Source organism: Myotis daubentonii, chromosome 6, assembly GCF_963259705.1.
Source record: "Myotis daubentonii chromosome 6, mMyoDau2.1, whole genome shotgun sequence".
NCBI lineage: Eukaryota > Metazoa > Chordata > Mammalia > Chiroptera > Vespertilionidae > Myotis > Myotis daubentonii.
The window spans coordinates 71630828-71636827 of record NC_081845.1 but is presented as its reverse complement, the minus strand read 5'-3'; the positions used below and the strand labels follow the sequence as shown (position 1 = coordinate 71636827).

The window sequence follows — 6000 nt, the reverse complement described above, 5'->3', positions numbered from 1 at the left end:
GAGCATTTTTTAAAAATGTATTTTTATTGGTTTCAGAAAGGAAAGGAGAAGGAGAGAGATAGAAATATCAATGATGAAAAAAACCATTGGTTGGCTGCCTCCTGCACGCCCCACACTGGGAATTGAGCCTGAAACCCGGGCATATTGCCTTACCAGGAATCAAACCCTTATCCTCCTGGCTTCTAGGTCAACGTTCAACCACTGAGTCATGCCAGCCAGGCCAGCATTTTTTTTTTCTTTCATAAATTTACTAAAATTTCTCTAACATGGTAAGTTTTTCCCAGCTCGACTAAAGGGATTTTCCATCTAATGACTTTTCATTTGAGCTTTATTCTATTGAATTCCTTTAGGATTGGATTTTGTTTATAGCAATAATCTTATTTTTTTTTCTTAATGCTTTTGAAATAGGAATTTTGAGGGGTGAAATAGGCAGGTTTAGGAAATTTTTAAAATTAAGGGGGTCCATGGAAAAAGCACAGGGCTACAGAGTAGCAGAAGGTATATTTCCATAGAATAGGGGACCTGAAAAGCTGCAACAGGTATATTTCCATGAATGAGGGAGCTGGAAACAGCAAAAGATCTATATTTACAAAATAAAGGGAAGGAAGCCATTCATTCAAAAGGAGAAGAAATCCTAAAAGGGAATAGGAAAACAATAAGAAAGGAGGGGAGGAAATGTGAGGTTCCACCTTTGAGCCCAGGAGTTACTATAGTAACCAGTCTAAGGGAATAGTGACCAATCAGAGGGGATATCAAGGCACAAAGATCTGCAGCCTTTATAAGCTGTAGGAAAAAGGAGCTCAGTGGGACTCTTTCCTTTTCCCCACGTGGGAGTTGTTCTTCAATAAATTTCCACCTTTGCTATACCACCTTCTGTCTGGGGATTCATTCTTTGACTCCGTCCGACAAGAGCCCGGGAACTAGTCTGCCCAGGAGAATACTGTGTGTTTTCCAGTCCAAAAATTGCGTTTCATAAGCACTGAGCCAAACTGGCCAGGGCTAAAAAACAATTAAAAAAAAAGATTGTAAAACAAAGTTTTGAAGGGTTGATGAGTTAGGGCAGGGGCTGGAATTCTAGGATTCCAGTAGAATTAGGACAACCTAAATTTCCTTTGTGGGCAAGCATTTAGAATTTGGAGTGCTTGAAATATCCGAAGACTGGAGAGAGTTACAGAAAAGATCTTCACCACATGCCTGTAAACTATTATTCTACTCCGTACAAATTTTAAGATGTGGCCTGTGGTTGGCGTGAGGCTTAAATCAACAAAGGTTTTCGAAGAGCACAGCAGGTGCTGGCTGCCATTTAAAATTTCTTTTTTATTGCTGACAGTATGGCTGTCAGAGGGCACTGTAATGGTCCTTGCAGATAGCAGACGTAATTCCTGTCCTTCACGGGTGCATTTTGAAAAAAAAAAAAAAAAGTTCATTTGGTCAGGGTGATGACTAGCAAGTTACTCGGAGTGCTTAGTAAAGGCTGAGATAGGGGTCAGTCCAAACTGCTGTTGGAAACACATAAGCTAGAGTGGTGGTTTTTCAACTTTTTGGTCTCAGGACCTTTACACACACTCTTAAAAATTACTGAGGGACTTCCAAGAGCTTTTGTTTATATGGGTTAGTTACACTTATTGACGTTTACCCTCTTAGAAATTAAACCTAAGCAAAATGACATTTGAAAACAATTCGCTGTGATCACATATAGCTATGATGAAAAACATTTTCCCCAAAACTTAATAGAGTGGCACTGTTTTACATTTTTGCAAATTTCTTCAACGTGTGGCTTATGAGATGGCTGAATTCTCATTCTTGCTTCCTTATCGTTTTGGTTTAAAGAGATCAAAAAAGTTTGGCCTTATCCATATGGAATGGCAAAAGGACTCAAGAGTCTCTGAGAAGTCTTGGGGACCTCTCAGGGGGTGCCCCGGCCACACTTTGAGAACTGCTGACTTGGGCCAGAAATGTTTCTTGGAGGCGGCAACTTGAGTCCTGAAGGACACCAGCCATTGAGGGTGGAGGTGGCTCCGGCTGGGACTTCTGTGCCGCGCCAGCAGGGGCTCTTGGGCAAGAGGCTTTCCTTTTTCCTTCTCTGCAAAGTACCGGGGAGCAGATCTGCCCCTCGATATCACACTAACGATGAAGCCTCGCTGCTTATTACACCCGAGAAAAAGAAGACCATCCCTTCGCCTCTCCCCTTCCGGCTGCCGGCGAGGTGAAAGCTAGAAGCCCGCGGGCGGTACGCGGTCGTGTAAAAGCTTAGGAACCGGGCGGAGGCGAGTCGGAGCGCGGCCGCCGGGGGCCCCGCAGAGGCGCAGCGCGGCGCGGGAGGGCCCACGGTGCGCAGGCGCGGCGGCGGCTCCGGCCGCGGCCCCGGAACGGTAAACAGAGGGGTCACGTGACGCGGGCTGGCTTTTACCCCCGCGCCGCCGCCGCACGCCGATGGCTGTGGGGTCTCGCACCGCCGTCCAGTCCCCGCGAGGCGAGCGACCCTCGGGTTCCGGGCGGCGGCGGCTGCAACGAGGACTGGGAGGGCGGCGCAGAAGCCAGGAAGGTGTCGTCAGCAGCAGCCGCCCGACCCCGTGAGGAGAAGAGGCTGTGGCAGCGACGCAGACGTCCTGCGCATACCCCCTCTCCGCGGCACCCACCGGGCCCCCTCCTCCTCCTCCTCCTCCTCCTCCTCCTCCTCCTCGGCGGCGGCCACCATCTTCCTCTTGCTGCCAGTGGTAGCGCTCGTCGGCGGAGCTGGGTGAGTTGCGGCTCTGGCCGCGGCCAGCGAGACGGGCAACCCTCCCCTCCCCCATCCCCTTCCACACGCTCGACGCCTCGGCTCCTCTCCCCGCCCCTCCCGCGGCGGGCACTCCGCGCCTCTCCCCGGCGCGGCGGGGAGAGCTCTCTGGCCTCTTGCGTAACGTCCTCGGCCTACCCGGGCCGCGCCTCCGCCGCCCGGGACCGTTTGGACCGCGGGCTGGGGAGGGAGGGCGGGAGGGAGCCGCGGTGGCGAGGTCGCCGCGCGGAGGGTCGGGACCGCGGTCTCTCCCCGGTCCCGGCTCCCGCTCCCGGGCCCTCGGGGGTGAGTGTGTCCCGTCGCTGCCGCGCGGGCGAGCAGGCCTGGAGGCGCGGCGGGCCTGGCCGGGAAGGCCCGGCCTGCAGGCCCCGACCCTGCCCACTCGGGCCTCTTCCCTCCCGGGGAGCCCGGCCATCGAGCTTGGGGCCCTGGGTCCGGGGAGGCCGAGTGCGGTTCCCGCGTTTGGAGACGGGGGAGTTGGCGCTCCATCCATCCTCTTCCTGCCGCGCGCTTTTGTGCTCGGGAGCCAAACTGTCGACGCCTTTTTTGCTGAGGTTGGAAAGGAGAAGCCTGGGGCCCGGCCTCCCGAGGACCCGTGTCATTGACCGAACCACTTGTCGCTGTGTGCGTGTTGCTAATGGTGCCCAGTCACTAATCACCTGACACGCACCGGGGGCGGGGGCGGCGAGGAAGGGGGAGAAGCGGGGAGCCCCGCGCAGCCCCGGCCCGGCCCCTGCCTGCCGCCTTCGGCCCGGCCCGGCCCGGCCCGAGGAGCCTTTCCTGCCTTCGGGTGGGAAATGCCATTTCCTAGGGACTTAGGGTTCGAGGTCATTTGAGCTTGGTGTGTGGGTGCCGTTCAGGAATCATTCGCAGAATACGACCATGGATGGCTAGGGAGAGTCATTCTTGTAAGTAGCAACAAAGCTTTTCTCTCCGCCTGGCCCTCGTTCATCTTCATCACGTGTAGAGAGGCTTAATTTGCAATGAGGCATAGGTCATTGGACCTTCACCAGAGAAATTTACCACCTTGTTTTTAAGCTAAAAAAATAAATAAATAAAATGATATGGCAAACTACTGGGGAATACTTAAGTACTACGTTCTATTTGGTTACTATTTGGGGGAGGGGGGGCGAACTTGCCTTTTTCCCAAACTGGTTGGTTGAGATCTTCCAAAATAGGACGCCTCCATTGCTCATTCATTTCCTACCATTTTTTTTTTTTTTGATAGTTGACAGGTATTTGGGATTGCGAAAATGTTTGGATGTGTGTGTGTAGTAGAAAAGAGACACGAGTCAAAGAGCCAGGAGACCTTTGTAGTAGTCTTTTGTTTTTGAACTTGTAGCTTCATTCCAGAGCCCATAAGGTGTTGCATGAAGGTTGTTAGTTAAAGTAGTAATTTTTAACATTCACTGCCACGTGGACCTTTTCTGAATTTACTGTTTTTCTCAGTTCTTTTGTTTACTGGCCATATGTTAATTTCCCTCCACCATCTATCACTATTACTGCTTTGAACTGCATACTCCATTTCCCCAAGATAGTAACAGAATTTAAAGGGGGATTTTAGGAGTTATTATTGCACGCACAGTTCAGTGGATTCCTTAGCAGCAGGAAGTTGGCCATTTTTTAAGGATGCAGACTTACAACCTTAGATTTTGATCTTTATTTGATAGCTGTACTGGAGAATTGTCAAAAGGATAAAAAAATGAGTTAGTGATAGGGCCAGTTTTCCCATTCCTTGCATGCTTTATAGGTCCGTTTATTGAAGAGCACGGGCATGTGATTTATTATACTGCTTTTGCATCCTTATGGAGGATAGTGAACTTCTTTATCACACTGAATTAATTATGCATTCCATGCTGTTTGGATAGACCTCAGCTAACTTTAGCTGATCCTGTAGTATACTCATCGGGTTGCAGATTCAGATACCTCAAATCTAAGAGAATGTAGGTGAAAAATAGTTTTAGTCAAATTCAAATTTCAGGATAGAAAAATTGAAAGGAATTTGTATGTTAATTACTTATAACCATACTATTAAAATTTAAATTGTATTTAATGTTGGAATCAGCTAGGAAAGGTTAATCTTTGCTTATGTAATAGCTTTTTAATAAAACAATTGATTAAAGTTGGAAGGAAGCAAGTGATTTGGATTAGTGCAAAATTTAAGAGTTTAGATTTTTACATTGTATGGGTTATACTTGGAAAAACTGGCAAATGTAAATTATGTATGCAGTTCTGTTTTGGGGGGGGGTACTAAAATATAGATAATGGTTATCTTCCTTGACATGGTAATATGGCGTTTGCCTTTTTGATACATTTTGCTTTTATTAATTTTTTAAAAATTTTATTGATTTCAGAGAGGAAGGGAGCGGGAGAGAGAGAATCACCAATGATGAGAGAATCATTGATTTGGCTGCCTCCTGCACACCCCACACTGGGGATCGAGCCTGCAAACTGGGCGTGTGCCTCAACCCGGAATTGAACCATGACCTCCTGGTTCATAAGATTGACTCTCAACCACTGAGCCATACCAGCTAAGTGGTACATTTGGATTTTTTAAGTGTACTGTTTTGTCTTCAGAAAGATTTCTCATGAAATTCTTTTTACTTAAGGTTTGGAGATATCTTTTCTATATTTTGGGGATAATGAGTTTTATTGATTAGCATCTCAGGTTTGTGGATTATCATAACTACTTCACCACACACTGTCAGGGAGTTCAGGGTTCTTGGAGTCCTGTTTTCTTTTCTTTTTTAAAAAATATTTTTTTATTGATTTCAGAGAGGAAGGGAAAAGAAGAAAAGGGTAGAAACATCAATGATTGGCTATCTTCTGCATGCCCCTCACTAGGGATCGAGCCCGCAACCTGGGCATAATGCCCTGACCGGATTTGAACTGTGCATGACCTGGTTCATAGGTTGATACTCAACCACTGAGCCACCATAGCTGAGTGCTGTTTTCTAAATATTTTCATGCATCTACATTTCAAGAATTCTCACATTTGGTTGCTGGATTTCTTTTCTTGGGCTCTATTTCTCTTTTATTTCTTGGAGCACCCTCTGAGGATCCTGGAGTAACTTTTCAAAAGCATAGACATTTTACATTTTAACTACAAAATTGACTTGGCAAATTGTTACACATTTATGATACTGGTGCATTTTTGAGAGCAGAAATATATTCTTTTTTAAATTGTTGCCCTGTGATTAAACAGGGAAAGATATCGATAG

General features: G+C 47.5%; 1 protein-coding gene across 10 annotated transcripts in view; it reads left to right on the top strand.

Annotated features, from left to right (window-relative positions):
• Positions 1-2592: 2592 nt before the first annotated feature.
• PHF3 (PHD finger protein 3) overlaps positions 2593-6000 on the top strand; it is a 99202-nt gene continuing 95794 nt past the window's right edge. For 6 of the 10 annotated variants that reach the window (XR_009453477.1, XM_059701281.1, XM_059701278.1 and 3 more), the window contains exon 1: positions 2599-2740. The gene's annotated coding sequence lies outside the window, so the exon portion shown is untranslated. Of the gene's footprint in view, positions 2741-3227; positions 3404-3548; positions 3688-6000 lie in introns of those variants that run through there. The other 4 variants (XM_059701283.1, XM_059701287.1, XM_059701280.1 and 1 more) reach the window with 4 other exon arrangements.